This window comes from Phyllobates terribilis, unplaced genomic scaffold (genome assembly GCF_046119375.1).
Source record: "Phyllobates terribilis strain yellow unplaced genomic scaffold, ASM4611937v1 Scaffold_172__1_contigs__length_4051808, whole genome shotgun sequence".
Lineage (NCBI taxonomy): Eukaryota > Metazoa > Chordata > Amphibia > Anura > Dendrobatidae > Phyllobates > Phyllobates terribilis.
In genome coordinates, this window is record NW_027362932.1 from 1,505,171 (window position 1) to 1,524,782 (window position 19,612).

Here is a 19,612-nt window from a genome sequence, read left to right on the forward strand (position 1 = left end):
TAAAAATTATTAGTAATATGAAAGTTGGTGGAGCTTAGTATAGATGGCCTAATACAGTGATTTTCAACCTTTTTTGAGCCGCGGCACACTTTTTATACTTAGAAAATCCTGGGGCACACCACCAAACAAAATAGCACAAAATGACACTAAAACAGTCATATTATACATATAGTTAATAATATAGATTCTAAATTTATTTTACTCACTCAGTGTGAAACCTGGGCCTGTTTCGATAAACACAAAAGGGATATCCTGGCAGGAATGGTGGAAAGACACACACGAAGCTCTTCCTCAACAGTTCTCAGTTTCTCCCTGTTTTTAGCTTTTATCGCAGTCAAGCTTGAAAAGCCCAGCTCACATAGATATGTGGTTGAAAATGGGAGCAATGTCAAAATAGCTTTGTTGGCCAGAATGGGGAACTCCTTGGCAACAGATAACCAAAAACTGTCCAAAAGAAGATCAGCAAACTTTAGCTTTAAACCGCGATCTTGCTTCAGTTCAACAAGTTCCTCTTGCTCCTTTAAAGTCATGTCCTTTCCAGCAATGGATAATGAGCTGTATGGGTCCCTAACCCAGTCAAGGCATTCTGTGAAGGCTGAAGAGAAATAGAACGATAACTTCTCCTCAAGAGTTTTCAAATGTCTGCCAATCGCTTCGCACATTGCAGCAGTATTGTCATCATGCAGTTTCTCGGTGAGTGGGAACATCTGAAGGTTGCCACCCTGCACATGTTGTTGCCAGAGCTGCACCTTTAAACGGAATCCGTTCATTTTATCAGTGCTTGTAAGCAGGTTTTCATTTCGACCTTGCATCCGTGTGTTTAGTTCATTCAGATATTGAAATATATCAGCCAGGTATGCCAGCTTTGCACACCACTCATCACTTGCAAGCAGCTTTGAATAATCGGACCTCTCGTTTGTAAGAAATATTTTAAGTTCCTCTCGCAACTCATACACACGGGCCAGCACTTTGCCACGTGACAGCCACCTGACCTCCGTGTGGAGCAATAAGATTTTATGTTCCGCTCCCATTTCTGTACACAAAGACGCAAATAAGCGACATCTCAAAGGTCGCGTCTTCACAAAGTTCACTATGCGCACAACATCATCCAACACAGGAGCTAGATCTGCTGGTAAGGTCTTTGCAACGAGGGCCTCACGGTGCAAGAAACAGTGGGTAGCAAGAACATCTGGGTTTCTTTCTTTAACCCTACTTACAAAGCCTTTGATGCGCCCGACCATGGCTGCGGCTCCATCAGTGCAGACACCTGTGCAGTTTTCCCATGTAAGTCCACTTTTATCAAGATATTCCGATGTGACTTGGAATATTGCCTCTCCTGTTGATTTTTCTGTCAGTGCCTTGCAAAATAGGAAGTTTTCTCTAATGGCTTCACCATCCACAAAACACACATTGGCCAACAACTGACAATGTCCACTGATATCTGTCGACTCATCAAGTTGCAAGGCAAATTTCTTACTGATGCGCACCTTTTCCAAAACAACTGTTTCAATGTCCGCAGACAAGTCATCAATCCGTCTGGCAATTGTGTTATCAGAGAGAGGCACTTTAGCTATCTCTTTAGCTGCTTCAGGGCCAAGCATCTCATTTACAATAGCTTTACAAGCTGGTAGTATTAATGTTTCTGCCACAGTGTGGGACTTTTTTGATTTAGCTATGAGTTCAGCAACAAGGTAGCTAGCTTTGAGGGCTCTCTCATTTACCTTTGTGCTTTTTCTCAAAAAAGTTGCCCCTTTCTCATTGTTTGTACGTAAGCGTACAAAATACTCCATCGGTTTATTTTGAACGGAAGGGTGTTTCGTTTGGAGATGGCGTTTAAGTTTGCTTGGCACCATAGCGCTATTGGAAAGCTTCTCACCGCACACCAAGCACAGTGGTGTTGGTGCTGTCGCATCCCCAGTGGAAGTAAATCCAAATGAAAGATAGCTTTCACTGTATTGCCTTGAGCTCACCGTCTTGTCTTTTTTCTTTTGTCGAACTCTCATACTAGGGCCTTCATTTGGGTTAGAATTGTGTCCAGGGTCCTGTTCGGCATTTGCCTTTTCCATTCTCAAATACTTCTCCATCACTGCTGAGATAGTGTGCGCAGCCACACACTAAAATAGAAGAGTATTACATTATCTGCCACACTTAAAGGACCTCTGCTAGGCATATTTCATTCCTGAGGGCTTAAAAAGCAGCTCTCGTGGTGACAAGAAGCTGATTTAAACCCCCCAAGAGTGAACTTCGCGAGAGCTGTATGTGTGTGATAATAACTTCTATTACTACGGTCTGCATTTCCTGCTTGAATTGACACTAGTGACGTAGCACTCAGCTTTCTCTATAAGTAGAATAGAGCCGGCTGCCTAGTGCTACGCCACTAGAGTCAATTCAAGCAGGACATGACTGCTGAAGAACGGTACTAATATCATTTATTATTCCATACATACAACTCTCACGGAGTTCACTCTTGGGGGTTTTAAATCAGCTTCTTACCACCACAAGAGCTACTTTTTTAGCCCTCAAGAGTGAAATATGCCTGGCAGAGGTCCTTTCAATAAATTATTTATTTTAAAAAAGTGAAATAAAAAAGGATAACCCCCTCATATATTCAATCCCATGTAACCTCATAAATACAGTCCCACGTATATGAGCACATGATTATCAGCATCATATACTGTGGTGATGTGCACTGTACAGCGCCACAGTATATGGTGCTGATTATTATGTGGCTCATATACTGCAATATAAAGGGGTACAATGAGAAGTACTATGGCCATGAGGCCAGAGTACAAGTGCCAGCTCATATACTCAGCATATGAGCTGGTACTTGTAGTACTCCAGCCTCATGACTATAGTATTTCTCATTTTACATTTCTCATTGTTATATGCAGTATACTGCTGGAGTACTAAAAGTACCAGCTCATATGCTGAGTATTCTGCCAACAGTTCATATACTCAGGCAAAAGCTCATATAGTCAGCATTATTGGCGGGCATTACCTTGGCGGCGGGCAAATGCGAGAGTCTCTCCGCTCTCAGGATGACGCACCGGCCTCGGTGACGTCATTAAGTCGCACGAGGTTCAAAGCTTGCGCATGTGTTATTGTACACGTCTCCTACATTGTAAGAAGGCGTGACTGCGCATCGAGCGCATTGCCGGGAAACAAAACACAGGGGGCACCATAGTTTGGGGAACTTTCCCCGCGGCACACCCGACCATGTGTCGCGGCACACTAGTGTGCCGCGGAACACTGGTTGAAAATCACTGGCCTAATAGAATGAGTACCACACACTGCTAATATGCCCAAAATTATTTTACAGGCAAGATGCAGCTAAAAATTATTAGTAATTTGAAAGCTGGTGGAGCTTAGTATAGATGGCCTAATAGAATGAGTACCACACACTGCTACAGGCCCAAAATTATTTTCCAGGCAAGATGCAGCTAAAAATTATTAGTAATTTGAAAGCTGGTGGAGCTTAGTATAGATGGCCTGATAGAATGAGTACCACACACTGCTAATATGCCCAAAAGGTTTTACTTGGCTACGTGCAGTAAAAAATGTGTATTACAGGCCCTAAAGGATTTGCTTAGCTAGTTTTAGCCAAATGCTGTGAAAAACACTTGCACAGCACTAAAACTGACCTGCCTAGGAAAAAGTGATAGGAACTGATGTAACCTAGCCCTCAAAAGTGCTGCAATTACAACTAGTCACTACTCCCAACCTATCTGTCTATTTAAGAGCACAGACCTGCCTGCTAAAAGTCGTAGGAAATGCTGTAACCTAGCCCTCAATAGGGCTGCAATTAGAACTAGTCCCTACTTCCAAGCTATCTGTCTATTTCAGATAAAATTCGCTTGCAATTCTCACAGTTATACTGTATAGCGCGCACACAGCAGCAGCGGTGCGGGCTAACACTCAGCTGCAGCAGTGAGAAAATGGTGGCGACGGGGAAAATGGCTGTGTCTTATAGGGCAAGGACATGTGACATACACAGCCAATGACACATGCCCTTGCTTGTGTGAAAAAAAGCACTTTGCTCCGTGTGTGCGCTGCTGATAGGCTGACAGACTGCACCTCCCCACTGTAAATGCGGGAAAGAGAAAAAAAAATGGAGATCTTCATTATTTCTGCAGAGATCCATCCCATGCCCCTCCCCCCACCCCGCTGTACACTCAAACTGTGTATTAACATTGATTATCAGCATTACTGTGAAAAAATCCAGTTACGATTTTGGTGCACGAACAGTTATCGAACATAACCTCGAACAGCCGGATTTTTTTCAAATCTTTCGGGTTCGTCGAACGGCTCGAACACCGCCCAAAACAGCTCGAATTTGAGATTGGCAAACAGTTCAATTCGAACACCGCTCATCTCTAATCCCAAGGTCCAACTGGGTCCCGGCTTCCACTATGTTAACCCGGTGTGCCGTCAGCGAGATGTACCGTCCCTGCCCTCAAGCACTTGTCCACGTGTCCGTGGTTAGGTGGACTTTCCCAGTAACTGCGTATTTGAGGGCACAGCTAATGTTTTGGGACACATGCTTGTGTAATGCGGGGACGGCACACCAGGAGAAATAGTGGCAGCTGGGGACCGAGTACCGAGGGACAGCCGCCATCAGGTTGGGGAACGCTTCCGTCTCCACGAGCGTAAAAGGCAACATTTCGAGCGCAAGCAGTCATGAAATGTGAGAATTTAGTAGTGTGGCCTGTGGGGCGTTGGCTGCATATTTACTCTTGCGTTCCAAGGACAGGGGTATGGACGACTGAACGCACGCTGCTGGGACAAGGACATGGACGTGCTTACTGAGGCTGCTACTTGAGAGTGCTCAACGAATGGTGCAGGGCAGGAGGCATCTTCGCATGCACCATGGACAGGGGATTGGCTTGAATGCACAAGAGTGGAAGAAGCAATGGTGTCACCTGCAGACACTGTTCCTGGACTCTGGGGTTCGGCCCACAAAGTCAGGTGCTTTCCTGCCATGTGCCTGATCATGCTGGTGGTGGTCAGGCTGGTCGTTTTGCCACCCTTGCTGATGCTGGCCTGGCTGGTGGTGCAAATGGCCTTTTGGGGTTATCGGCAGAGTCTTTTAAAAACAACCAGACTTGGGAAGACCTAACAGTTGTACTGGCAACTTCCTTCATATTGGTGTTATGGGGAACGGTTGCCTGCCTTCTGTCTGCGGCCAACACACTGCTTCTTCCTGCCTTTTGGGGTGCTCTGCCTCGCTCCCCCTGTGTGCTGCTGTCCTCGCTCTGCATGTCCTCCTGCCAGGTTGGGTCAGTTACTATATCATCCACCACCTCGTCTTCCACTTCCGCACCCTGGTCCTCCTCCTGAGTTTCTGGCAATTGTGTCTCATCATCGTCCACCTCTTGTGACACTTTCCCACCGTCGCCTTTGTGTGACCGTGGCTGCTCAAATATTTGGGCATCGCTACACGCGATCTCCTCTTGCCCCGCTTCAAGTGGACCGGGCGAGAGGCCCAAATCTATAAATGTAAAAGTAAACAGCTCTTCAGAGTGTCCAAGTGTGGGATCAGTTGTCTCCGGGCACTCGGCAAGGTGGGAGGAAGGAGGATCAGGTTGAGGAATATGCTGTCCAGACTCACGGCTACTGAGACTTGACCATGTGGAAGACAGGGTGGTGGTGGTGGCTAAGTGACTGGAAGCATTATCCGCTATCCAACCAACAACCTTTTGACACTACTCTGGGTTCAATAGTGGTGTGCTGCGGTCCCCTAGAAATTGGGACAGGAAGGTCAGGCGAGAAGATGTGGGTGTTTGTTGTGGCACAATTTCAGCTTGTCCACGGCCTTGTCCTCGGCCTCTGCATGCACCATCACCATCACATCCAGTACCCCGTCCCTTGCACGTGCCTTGCCCATTTTAAATGGAGGACAGTATCTTCCACGCTCACTACAAATGACTGAGTTTGGAGGGAACTTATATGTGATCCGTGTGACAGAGAAAACACAGTTTTAAATACCTGGCCTGTAGGTAAGTAGTGTGAACAGCAAACTGCTGTGAATTGCTTCACTGACACACTGAAAGAAATTTTTAATGGAGGCCAGAAATGGCAGTATTTTCTGACAACGTATATGTGATCCGTTTGACGGAGAAACCACAGTTTTAAATAGCTGGATTTTTAGCGCTGTAATATGGAAAGGACAGAAAAATGGTGTTCCCTGGATTGCTTTTTAAGCAAATAATGAGGATTAAGATCCAAAAAAAGCATTCCTGGCCTCTGAGACCTGGGCCTTAGTATAGAAATATCTAACAGCAGCAGGACGCAGAATTGGAATGGAGCCTCTTGTGCTATATGCACTGCAGTCTGCTATATACCCTGCCTGCCTGCCTATATACACTGCCTGCCTGATATCTCTGCAGATGGATTAGTTAGTCCTCAAAATGACTGTTTGATCAGATGGATATGCGTAATGTACGGTTTTTCTCCCTACACTACCTAATACACAAGCAAATCTCTCCGTGACGCAGCAGCACCTCTCCCTACACTGTCTGATTACAGAGTGACTGTGACGAGCACAGCGGCGCCAGGTCTGATATAGACCTGATGACGCTGTGCGGCCAGCCAATCACTGTAATGCCACAACCATCATGGCTGCGGCATTATAAAGAGTGGCAGGCAATCACTGTATGTTGATTGGCGCTCTAAAGGGCGCCAAACATGCAGGAAGGGGACCCGAGCTCCCGCCAAGCAACCCCGGAAATACTCGGCGAGCGCTGAGCATCTCGAGCAGTGAGATGTTCGGGCAAGCACCGAGCAGTAGCGAGCATGCTCGCTCATCACTAGTGTCTAGAAAACTCTGGTTGGTGTCGCCTATGAAGTTAATCATCAACAGATTAAAAAACTGACAGACTCCAAGGACGTAAGGTGACTATATTAATATATTGGTCACTGATATTATTTTTGAACATCTGATATATATTTTGTACATTTTGAGCTGTTTGGTTCTTATTCTATTTTAACAGATGAAAATAAGTACACTGTAATTGAGATGGAAAATATATATTTTTTTATTTAGTTGCCCAATAATTCTGCACACATTGTTCTCCAAAGAAAGACAAAACCGCACTTTTACTTTCTTAAATATTCAGGTTTTACTTTTATTAACCTTTTGCATTGACCGACAGCACTGTAGTTGTTTAATATTAAAAGTAATCATCAAAAATATAAATTGCCTAATAATTGTCCGCATAGTGTATAGAAAAATAATCTCTAACTACGACATATAAAAAGTGGCATCTTATAATGAGATGAAAAGAAGAAAAAAATTCTGGAATATGGAATAATTATATTGGTAAGGGGAAGAGCTAGTAAATTAATAGTATTATTTTTTATATGATTTTTTTTATTTCTGATGTATATGGGAATAAATATAAAAAAAAAATCACTACCAGTCGCCATGAAGTTCTCTGCCGTTCCTCTGGACTCTAAACTGTCACCCATGATGCCCACATCAGTGTATAGGGCAGAGCAGGCCATGAGCCGCTGCCTGGTAGGTAGCACAGGAGGGTTCCGTCACCTCTAGCATCACCTGCACACGACCAACTGCCATTTACTTTCAACTGTCGACTGAAGCGATCTGACCGAGGTCTGCAGGCGGGAAGATAATTATGAGAATGGCGTCTACTGGACATGGACAAGAGAACGAAGGGAAGAGAGCGAGAGAAGAGCCCAGCGTGACCGGATTCAAGAAGAGGCGATTGGACGAGCCAACACCTGGATGCAGCGGAGACCGTGGATCATCCAGCCCCTATGCCAGGCTTAACATCAGCCGCTTCAACATCCACCAAGTCTTGGGTAGGGGCGCCTTTGGCAAAGTAAGTCCTGCATCTTTTTTTATTTATTTGAAATCTGAAGTATTTATTATATCCCCATGTATTCTTCTCTGCTGTCAGCCATGTCATGCTTTGTTGTTTGTCATTGTAGCGTTCTTCTGTGAGATTACATTTAAGATATCACCATAGTTAGGTCTAGTGCTGCTGTAACATGGTATTTTTTATGCTGGATGTTTTTCCTCAGGGGTCACAGCTGTAGGGGGTATGGGACATTGTTTTTTTTCACGTCATTGTCAATATAGGCTACAATCAGGCTGCCATATTGTGAATGACATTGATCTCTGTGTTTTTATTAAATATAGATAGACATTGATATTGACCACACTAATGGCAACTGAAAGCATGACAGTTGGTGCTGATAGTATTCCATGTAAAGGGGAGGGAGGGAGATCGAGGAGCTAAATGCAGAACTCCTCCCTCCACTTTCCCCTCCTCCCCCATCCCTCTTACATAGAATATTTTCAGCACCAACTGTCATCTCCTATCTCAGTAATGTAACAATCTGTCTTCACTGAATATAGATTTTACCATGAAATAGAGAATTTTGAAAGCTAAAAATCAGTCCTGGCGGAGAAAAAACAGATTTCTCTGAAAAGATTTATTGCAAAGTTGCTTATTTTCATGTGTGCTATTGATTTATGAAATACAAATTAAAATGATAATTATTCATTAAAGGGAACCTGTCTTGTCCTGTGTACTATGTAAACTGCCCCCATTGCGTTGATATTGATGCAATGTGTATCACTAACACGCTTTTTTCATTTAAATTGGCGCTAATATAATACAGCTCTGGCAAAAATGAAGAGACCACTGCAAAATGTTCATTTTCTCTGATTTTTCTCTTTCTAGGTATATTTTTGAGTAAAATGTACATTGTTGTTTTATTCTATAAACTACTGACAACATGTCTCCAAAATTCAAAGCTAAAAATGTTGTATTTATTTGTAGCAAATGAGAGATCGTCAAAATAAAAAAGAAGCCGTGCTTTCAGACCTGAAATAATGCAAAGAAAACAAGTTCTTATTCATTTAGAAACAACAACACTCATGTTTTATCTCAGGGAGAGTTCAGAAATCAATATTTGGTGGAATAACCATGATTTTTAATCCCAGCTTTCATGCGTCTTGGCTGCTTTCCACCAGTCTTTCACACTGCTTTTGGGTGACCTTATGCCACTCCTGGCACAAAAATGTAAGCAGTTCTTCTTTGTTTGATGGCTTGTGACTATCCATCTTCCTCTTGATTACATTCCAGAGGTTTTCAATGGGGTTCAGGTCTGGAGACTGGGCTGGCCATGACAGGGTCTTGATGTGGTGCTCCTTCATCCACACATTGATTGACCTAGCTGTGTGGCATGGGGCATTGTCCTGCTGGAAAAAACAGTCCTCAGAGTTGGGGAACATTGCCTGAACAGAAGGAAGCAAGTGTTTGTCAAGGATAACCTTGTATGCAGCTTGATTCATACGTCCCTCGCAAAGATTAACTTGCACAATTCCAGCCTTGCTGAACCATCCTCAGATCATCACCGATCACCGAGGCTTATATGCCTCTCCAGGTCTCCATCTAACCATTAGACGACCAGGTGTTGGGCAAAGCTGAAAATTAGACTCATCAGAGAAGATTACCTTACTCCAGTCCTCTATGATCCAATCCTTATGGTCTTGGCAAACTTCAGCCTGGCTCTCCTTTGCTTCTCATTGATGAAAGGCTAGGAGCCTGTTCGTTTAGTCATAGAGGTGCGATTCCTGGCATTTATTCAGGGTTTGTGCCACCCACGCATTTGAATTCTGCTCCCGGCTGGCGCTGATGTAAGTATGGGGCGCTTGCGCAGTATGTCTTGCCAGTAAAGCTTGTAGCGCTGGGAGCCGCACATGCGCTCTGACTAGCGGCTCCCTGCGCTTGCACAGTGACACTGCTGTGTAGTTCCCAGCTTCACTGTGTGCGGCCGGAGACGCTCGTCACAGCACATGTGCGGCTCCCAGCGCTACAAGCTTTGCTGGCATGACATACTGCGCAAGCGCCCCATACTTACATCAGCACAAGCCGGGAGCAGAATTTAAATACGTGGGCGGCACAAACCCTGAATAAATGCGAAGAATCGCACCTCTATGACTAAAAGAGCAGGTATGATACAAACATATAAAGTGGATTTTACATATTATATTAGCGCCAATTTTAATGAAAAAAGCGTGTTAGTGATACACATTGTATTACTAACGCAATAGGAGCAGTTTAGATTCTACACAGGGAATGACAGGTTCCCTTTAAGACCTTTCCATAGCCCATCCATGGAGCAGGCAGTGCATTATGCTGATAGATGGATTTGCTCCTCTACCTAGACCTGGTTACCAGCAGACTGAGCGACCATTCAGTTTACTCATGTGCCTTGTGTGCTATAAAATCCAGATTACTTCCACTCCCTGCAGATGCCTTCTAAGTATTCTCCATTTGTCTCTCTTAGGTGGTCCTGGCATCAGTCCCCGGCCGAAACATCCAAATGGCTGTCAAAATGATAACCAAAAAAGAGGACAATGAGGACACCATCATGAGAGAGCGGCAGATACTCCTGGCTGCCAGAGACTGCCCATTCTTATGCCACCTCTATGCCGCACACCAGTCTCTGCAGAGGGCATATTTCATCACGGAGTATCTGTCCGGTGGCAGCCTAGAGAATTTGATCAGGATGTGCGGCTGCCTGAACATCGGCAATGTGAGGTGAGAAAGTGGAGAATGTATGTAAAAGAGAACTAAGGAGATGGAAAAAAAATCTGGGGTCAGGATGTAGCTAAGGTAGCAATGGCAGGTCATATACAGTATTTAGTGTGCTGGATGCAGCAGGTGGGGTGCCATGGTATTTGGGGATTGCTAGAGAAGGATTTGATGACATTGATACTACACTCTGTTCTCTCCATCAGATTCTACACAGCAGAGATCGTATGTGGCCTCCAGTTCCTCCATGGACACAACATCGTCCACCGGTAAGCAGGACGTTCCTCCTTCTCTCTGTCCCCTTTACATTCTAGAGATATGACCCCCAGCTTTCCTTGTGTCCTGCCACTTATTCTATCTGATCTTGCAATGACTCAATTTCCATCTCTTTTATCACTGGACAGATTTCTCATTTTTTTTTTTCATTACAGAGACATAAAGCCAGATAACATCATGTTGGATGCAGATGGCCACATCCGTATAATCGACCTTGGGCTCGCCCAAGATGGCGTTACCTCCTCCAAAAACATCTCTGGAGTGACGGGCACTTTCCACTACATGGCCCCTGAGGTGTTTCGTAGAAAACGATACGGCGCAGCAGTGGACTGGTGGAGCCTGGGGATTGTCGTTTCCAGGATGGCAGCAGGACGATTCCCATTTTACAACGGCCCCATCAAGCAAATGGCTTTCAAAGCTATCATCAATGAAAAGCCAAAATTTCCATCTTGGCTTGATGCTCATGTGAAACATCTCATTAAGAAGCTGCTGCGCAAAGACCCTCAGACACGCCTGGGTGTGAGCGGGAACATCCGGGAGCATCCATTCTTTACCACCATCGGCTGGGAGGAATTGGAGGAAAGGAGAGCAGAGCCACCATTTTCACCATTCAGGCAAGTTCTGGAGAACCATCATCTGCAGTGGCCGGAGCATACAGTCCTTCACCCCGTGGACAGATTTACGTACATGTCACCAAGCTGGGCCCGGTAAGGATCTCTTCATCTGGGGATAACTCCCATCAGGTGTTCTCACATTGTGGTAATCATCATCATTCATCTTGTCTTTTTTCACATTTTCTAACAATGACTTTATGTCTCTGTTTCTCTTAGGTGGATGAAAAGATCTGGACTGTAAAAGAATCCACGACCATCTGGTGAGTGACCTCTGTTCACACAGGACACCTATGATATCAGTACATTGTATCTGATGTTACATAGGGGAATGGTTCATTATAAAGACCATTCCCCTAATATAACAGAAGATCTGGCAGAGAGAATAATCAATGTCTTCCTTTTTTGTCTTGCAGGATGAGCCCGTGCCAACTGCCCAGAACTTCATGCCTCCTGACCCGTACCTCGTCTCTGCTGGTGTACTTCACCTCGGCTGCCCTTCAACATCATATCTCTCCAAAACATCTTCATGCCGGACCACTGCCATTGTTTTGCTGCCCCAGACCCTTGACTTGGCCTCCTCTAATACTGGGCTGGCAACTGACATCCCTCCATCCAGAAGATCTTCTACCCCAGGAATGGCCTGTGCTAAGTTTCCATCTGATGTGTTCAAAAGCAATAGTCCTGGTCAGCTGAGCAGAAGAATGTATAGAGCGGCCATTATCACCTTAGCACAGGCCTGGTAAGTACCGCACCCATCACCCATCACATCACCCACACTACTATAGGCATACATATAGCACACCGTACATTTCCGCACATAGATATAGGACATAGATCGGCTTTTGATCCTGGGATTTAATCTGATCGCCATATTTGGGGTCAGGAAGGAATTTTTCCCCTTAATATGAGGACAATTGGCCCATTCCTCATAGGGGTTTTTCGCCTTCCTCTGGATCTACACGGCCTTAAATAGGTTTGGTATCATAAATTAATAAGTAGATTGACACACTAGTAGCAAAAGAGAAATTTTAGAAAAATTTAAATTTTCTTTGTTGACAATTAAAATTAGTTCTCAAAAATAAAAAGGATAATTAGTCTAAGTAACTAAAATGATTTTTATATATCACACTTACATTACACAGGTTAGGTACATTACACAGGTTAGGTATCAGCCTTTGATCTTGGGATTCATTCTGATCGCCATATTTGGGGTTAGGAAGGAATTTTCCCCCCTGATACGAGGACAATTGGCTTATTCCTCACAGGGGGTTTTCGCCTTCCTCTGGATCAACACGGCCCATAAATAGGTTAAGTCTGATAAATAAATACAAAAAGTAATAAATAATAATAAATAAATACAATAAATAATAATACATTTAGTATGCTAGGTTAGTAAGGAGACTCACACTATAGTAGCAGAACAAAAAAGGTATAAAATTACAATAATTTTAGTTGAAAAGATATGTAATTTCAGACATTGAAATAATCAAATCCAAACCTACAAAAATAATTTATATATTTTTTCATTTGTATTTACATTACATTAGGTATCAGCCTTTGATCCTGGGATATATTCTGACCGCCATACTTTATTTGGGGTCAGGAAGGAATTTTCCCCCCTGATATGAGGACAATTGGCTTATTCCTCACAGGGGGTTTTCGCCTTCCTCTGGATCAACACGGCCCATAAATAGGTTAAGTCTGATAGATGAATAATTTTCACATATACATAATACTAAAATATAAAATAATTCAATCTATAAATAAAATCTTCTTTTTACCCCCCTTATATCTTTGTGCTTGTCTTTATTTCATTGGACGTCCATGTAGTCATTATTATGCTGCCCCTTATGTCTTAAGGCCCAATACACATTAGAATAAATTTGCTTGAACGCCCCTGATATCGTTACTATCCTATGGTGATAAATCAGCTAATTGCTGTGATTCCTGGGAGTGTTGGGTCCGGAGCAGGAGATGCTGTTACCTTTCTCCATTTTGGCTAATAAATGAGAACACTGAGCTGGGTTCCTCCATTAATTACCCAGATGTTCCTCAAAGGACATTGGAAAGAATGGGTTTTCTAAACCAGACAGTAATTGCACTGCTCATATAATAGGGGAGAGGGTTTGTTACAATGTGTCAGTGCAGCTGGGAACTATGAAACTCACAGAGCATTGCCTGGACTGGATATGCTGGATGTGGCTCAGTGGGAGATGGTGGATCTGCAACAATGTTGCCCCCTGCAGTCAGGACCCCACATATCATGGACGCCACATGATCAGATCCTCCAGAGAACATTCATGAAGAAGGAGAATCCCCTGTAGAGAGGCGTCCACAGCGAGGTACATGATAGGAGCAGTTATTGTTTCATTCCCCAGGTATCTCTATCTGGGAATGCAGGATGACAACCAATATGGCTGCCATTACTGCTCTTACAGGGGGCATCACTAAGCTCTCATACATCCTGAATAGTACATGGTGTAATGACACGTCCCCTCACATTACCTGCTTAGTTGGGTAGATTTCATATTACAGAGTGTGGGAAAGCTGACTGACAGGAGCCATAGCCCCCAACCGTCCCGTATTCGGCGGGACTGTCCTGCGTCCCGTCTCGACTCAGCTCTTCTCCCGGCTCATTTAGACCTATTACAGTTATCTCTTATCAGAATATAATACCGAAGGAGAGAGAATTGTAGCCAATATATAAACAATATTTGTAAATGGCGCTGATCTAAAAAAAACTGCCAGAGATAGAGCTATTAATAAAAATATATATTTATTATCCACAAAATAGAAAGATATATACGGTCCACTAAGTGGCTAAGGTGAGAGAAATGACCAATAGTGGCAGATGTAAAACAGTCAGAGAAAGAAGAGCACATCCCACATAGCAGGACCTCCACAACAACCATCTGTAAAAATAATTGATAGACACTAGTATATATAGATCACGCTAGAGCTGCCACAAAGACAACAGTCTCATGGTTCATGTATTATACACAGAAATATGTCCGACTCATACCAAACCAACAGTGCCGTATGGAAGAAATATACAGTATATGTGTGTATATTGGCCGTGTAGCGTATTTGTGCACCTGTGTATTAATTTAACACTTCAGGTGTCCGGGCCTTATATTTTTTCCTTTTTCTTTTTTGTAGTGCTTGATAATGCACACTGAGGAATTTCAGATACCCTCATATCACAGTAGTATATCCCACTCCTCAAAAAGTTAGTTACCCTTAGGTAATCTCAGCAGCACTATAACAAAATGGTCTTAGTCACTAGATGCAATTTCTATTCCCACCAACAAAGCAGCCAAAGCCACCTCCACCCACCCCATGGTGGTTACAAGCAGCCTCTTACCCAGAATTGTCACAAGAGCCTCCAAAAAGTAATTATAAAAGCCTTCTTCCCACAACACCTGCAATTTTCACTTTAAGGGGTTGTCTGGTCAAAATAGATAAGTCTGCAGTTACTCTGTGTGACTGCAGACTTATGAATCCCCCAGGTTGGCTGGTTTCAGACCGGCATGTATGAGATATACATACCCCTGGCCAGTGGGCGCAGAGTCGCTCTCCATACACTTGTAAGGAGCAAGGCTGCCCCCTCTAGTCGGACACGCTTATTGGCCATCCGTGTCACTAGATGGGGTGCGGCCTTGGCTCTATCAAGTGTATGGAGAGCGAAGCTGCACCCACTGGTCGAGGGCATGTATAACTCATACATACCCTCTGTTCCCGAGTCTGAAACCGGCGAATCCCCACAGCGCACAGTGCCTGCATAATTCATAAGTCTGCAGTCATTCTGTGTGATTACAGACTTATCAGTTTTGACTGGACAACCCCTTTAAATACACCCACATATGCGTCCCTCCTACATGCTCTCCTATATCATCTGCTGATGATTGCGCCACAGAAGTTATATTTTACTACAGCTGTGTGAGAGTGTCAGCGGCATTTAGATGGTTAAATCAGCAGCAGTCTAAGCTAGCTCTGGTTGCTGCTGTTCACACAGGCACTGACTGTATAACACAGATGACACCTGCAGAGTACAGAGCAGGTTCATATCCTGAGCCCGCTCCCAACATATGTCACCAGTAAATCCAATGGTTGGAAAGGATCAATGGTGTTTGGTCATTCAATCAATTCAGGGCTGAAGGTGCTTAGGTGACCATATGAACATTTTGATGTACAGAAAATTAATCTCTGGAGTCTCAATAAATGTGAACTATTAATTCAAAATTTACATCTCTTGAAGCAACAACTTTGCCTCCATTTGCAAGGCAGGATCACGAAGCCACTCTCGGATAGGAACATTTGTATATTGCATATTTAGAAGAAACACCCAAAGGTAATAAATACAGGTTTACCCTGCATCATAATAAAAAAACTATGGCTCAGGGTGATGTGTATTTCTGTAATGAGGGGGGTGCGGACTAAGGATACGATTATCAAGGTGTGCAGAATTATTAGGCAGCTTGTTTTCCTCAGACAAAATGGGCTAAAAAAAGAGATTTAACTGACTGAAAAGTCTTACAGAGGGATGTAGCACTCTTAAAATTGCTAAGATATTGAGGTGCGATCACAAAACCAGCAAAAGTTTTGTTGCCAATAGTCAACAGGGACACAAAAAACATGGTGAGAAAAATAAGACTCACATTAACTACCAAATATTTGAGAAGAATCAAACATGAAGGGACAAAGAAGAAATTGTCCTCCAGTGCTGTCATATTCCAGATCTGCAACCTCCCTGGAGGACCAGAAGTACAAGGTGCTCAGAGACATAACCAAGGTGAGGAGGCCGAAACCCAGCCGCCACTGAACAAGACACAGAAATGGAAACATCTAGACTTGGCCAAGAAATATCTGAAGACAGATTGTTCAGATTGTCCCCTTTCTTATAAGTGTCTAGTAGTGATGAGCGAGCACTAAAATGCTCGGGTACTCGTTGCTCGGGTCGAGCACATTGGAATACTCGGGTGCTCGACCTGAGCAACGAGCCCAATGTAAGTCTATGGGAATCTCGAGCATTTTTCAGGCGGCTCCTCCCTTCGGTCTGCAGAGGGCCTAAAAATTGCCCAAATCGATGGGAACAGAGCTCAAGTAACATGGGAACAGCATGGGGAAGACCCCTGGAAGCATCTCTGACTCTCATATCACTGCTGTCAACAACAATGTCAGAGTATTATGCCACTTTTACGGACTCATAAACATACAAAAACGAAACCAAAATGGATTTTCCTGAGAAATATGTTAAGGAACATCCTTTCCAGGGTAATGACTTGTATATAAGGCAAAATAAGTAACCAAAAATACTCCTCCACACCTTGGGCTATGTTCACACGTAGCAGTTTTGATGCTTTTTTGCACTTTTGCATTGCTTTCAACCAAGACAAATGCATTCACCAGGAAATGTCATTTTAACATTTTACAACCTTATCTGGCCATGTGGTGTGTGACACATCATCAGACACATGCATACAGTGCTGAAAAGACATGGGAACAGCATGGGGAAGACCTCTGGAAGCATTTCTGACTCCCAGGTCACTGCCTAAAAGTGTGCCCATCATAAGTGTTCCTTGGCGCATGCGTAGATGCCTCCCGCCATGCACCTGTCGTTGCAGACTTGCAACAATCACCGTCCTTGTTCCAGTGCAGCGTTCAGTTGTCCCTACACCATTCCTTGGAATGCAAGCGCAAGTATGCAGCCAGCCACCCACCAACCCACAGGCTGCAATACTATACTGCCAAATTTTTGACAGCTGTTTGCACTTGAAATGTGGCCTTTTAGGCTCGTGGAGGCGGAAACTTTTCATAAGCAAATGCCGGCGGCGGCCGGGTGTCCTTACTCGGTCCCCAACCACCACTGTTTCTCCCGGTGTCGTCTCCGCCTTCCACAATCACGGGTCCCACAACATTACCCGTGCCCTCCTCAGTGCACTTACTGGGAAGGACCGCCTAACCACAAACACGTGGACAGGTGAATGTGGCCAGGGACGGTACAGAGCCAGTCCACAGCTTTTTTTGCTGAGTTGTATTTCACCACAGCCATATTCTTTAGCTCGGTGAAAAGACTGACATAAAAGGAAACCGTATCTACTCTGGGTGTCATTTCTCCCAGGAAGTCCTCTGAAGCAGCTTTTGCAGAAGGAATGGCAGCCCATCTAACATCAACTAGCACTTCTCGGTGGTGCTTTGACACACAAACATCTTTCTTTGCGCATTTAATTTCAGGACTACAGAGTTGGGCAATGGCCTGATCTGCAATCCAGTTTAAGAAATAACATGCACAAGCACGTCCAATCCACATTAAAAAAACAGCCATAGAGTGTCCGGGAATCTTCCCCCACACTTTTCTTAGCCAGGGCTGCTTCTCGGCAGGGTTGGACGGACCCACCTGAAAACCGGAGACTCCTCCGGTGGGCCCTGGCTTCTCCTTCAGGAGAGTTCTTAGTGCCGAGGTGAGGCCATGATAATGATAGAGGCCACTATCTGCTTATTTTTCTGTTACTTGGAATGCAAGCGCAAGTATGCAGCCAGCCACCCACCCACAGGCTGCAATACTAAACTGCCAGATTTCTGGGCAGCTGCTTGGACTTGAAATGGAGCCTTTTAGGCTCGTAGAGGCAGAAGCTTTTCACAGCCTCATGCCGGCGGCGTCCGGGCGTCAATACTCGGTCCCCAGCAACCACTATTTCTCCCGGTATCGTCTCCGCCTTCCACAAGCACGGGTCCCACAACATTACCCGTGCCCTTCCCAGTGCACTTACTGGGAAGGACCGCCTGCGCACAAACACGTGGTCAAGTGAATGTGGCCAGGGACGGTATGGAGCCAGTCCACAGCTTCTTTTGCTGAGTTGTATTTCACCATAGCCATATTCTTAAGCTTGGTGAAAGGACTTGGGAAACCATATCTACTCCAGCTGTGATTTCTCCCAGGAAGTCCTCTAAAGCTGCTTTCACTTGAAATGTGGCCTTTTAGGCCCGTGAAGGCGGAAGCTTTTCACAACCTCATGCCTCGTGTCCATACTCTGTCCCCAGTCGTCACTATTTCTCCCGGTGTTGTCTCCGCCTTCTACAAGCGCGGGTCCCTGAACATTACTGCTGGTACTTTTCTGTGGGAATCTGCTTACCTCCTACCAGCCTGGAATATTTCCAGTAAACTATGGTACAACACCATGGTATTAGCACTGTCCCAGTACCAGTAGCGAAGCCTTCCACAATTTCCTTCTCAGGAATTTTATTTGGTAGACTGAGTGGCTGCCCAAATACATTAGTTTCTCACAAAGGAGCTGAAGATAGAGTGGCAGTAGGTGCAAGTTTCCCCAGCCTGTTAGATATCAGAGGGTGAACGGCAGCACATTGGATCAGTGGTTAGCACTGAAGCCTTGCAGCGTTGGGATCCTGGGTTCAAATCCCAGCAAGGACAATATCTGCAAGAATTTTGTATGTTCTCCCCGTGTTTGCGTGGGTTTCCACCTCAGTAAAAAAGCAGCCATAGAGTGTCCGGGAATCTTCCCACACACTTTTTTTTAGCCAGGACTGCTTCTTGGCAGGGTTGGACGGTCCCACGAAGAATCCTCTGGTGTGCCCTGGCTTCTACATCAGGAGAGTTCATGATAGCGCTAACTTTGCAGCTGCTATGGGGCTCTTGAGCGGGGGAGAAAGGTGAACCCTCAGAATCAAATCCTCTGGTGGGCCCAATGTTTTTCAATCTGAAACAGCTTCTCAGTGGGAGTTGTATTTCATCACAGCCATATTCTTTAGCTCGGTGAAAGGACTGGCATAGAGGGAATCTGTATCTACTCCGGCTGTCATTTCTGCGTCACCAGGTTCCGCCCATTGTCACACACGACCATGCCTGGCTGTATGTTCAGCGGTGAGAGCAACACATCAAGCTGCTGTGCTACAGCTTTCAACATCTCTACAGCGCTAGGTGGTTTGTCACCTAAGCATTAAGCATGTTATCTTCAGCACAGCCTGTTGCCGCTTGGCCAAGGCAGTGCTGCAGTGCTTTCAGCTTGTGACTGATGTGGTAATTTCAGAGATGGAGGAGGAGGTGCAGGAGCTGAACAATGTGATTACATTGAGGTTACATTGGCGACTTTGTTTTTATACTAAAGAAAGATCCTACTGTTTTGTTTTGTTTTACGT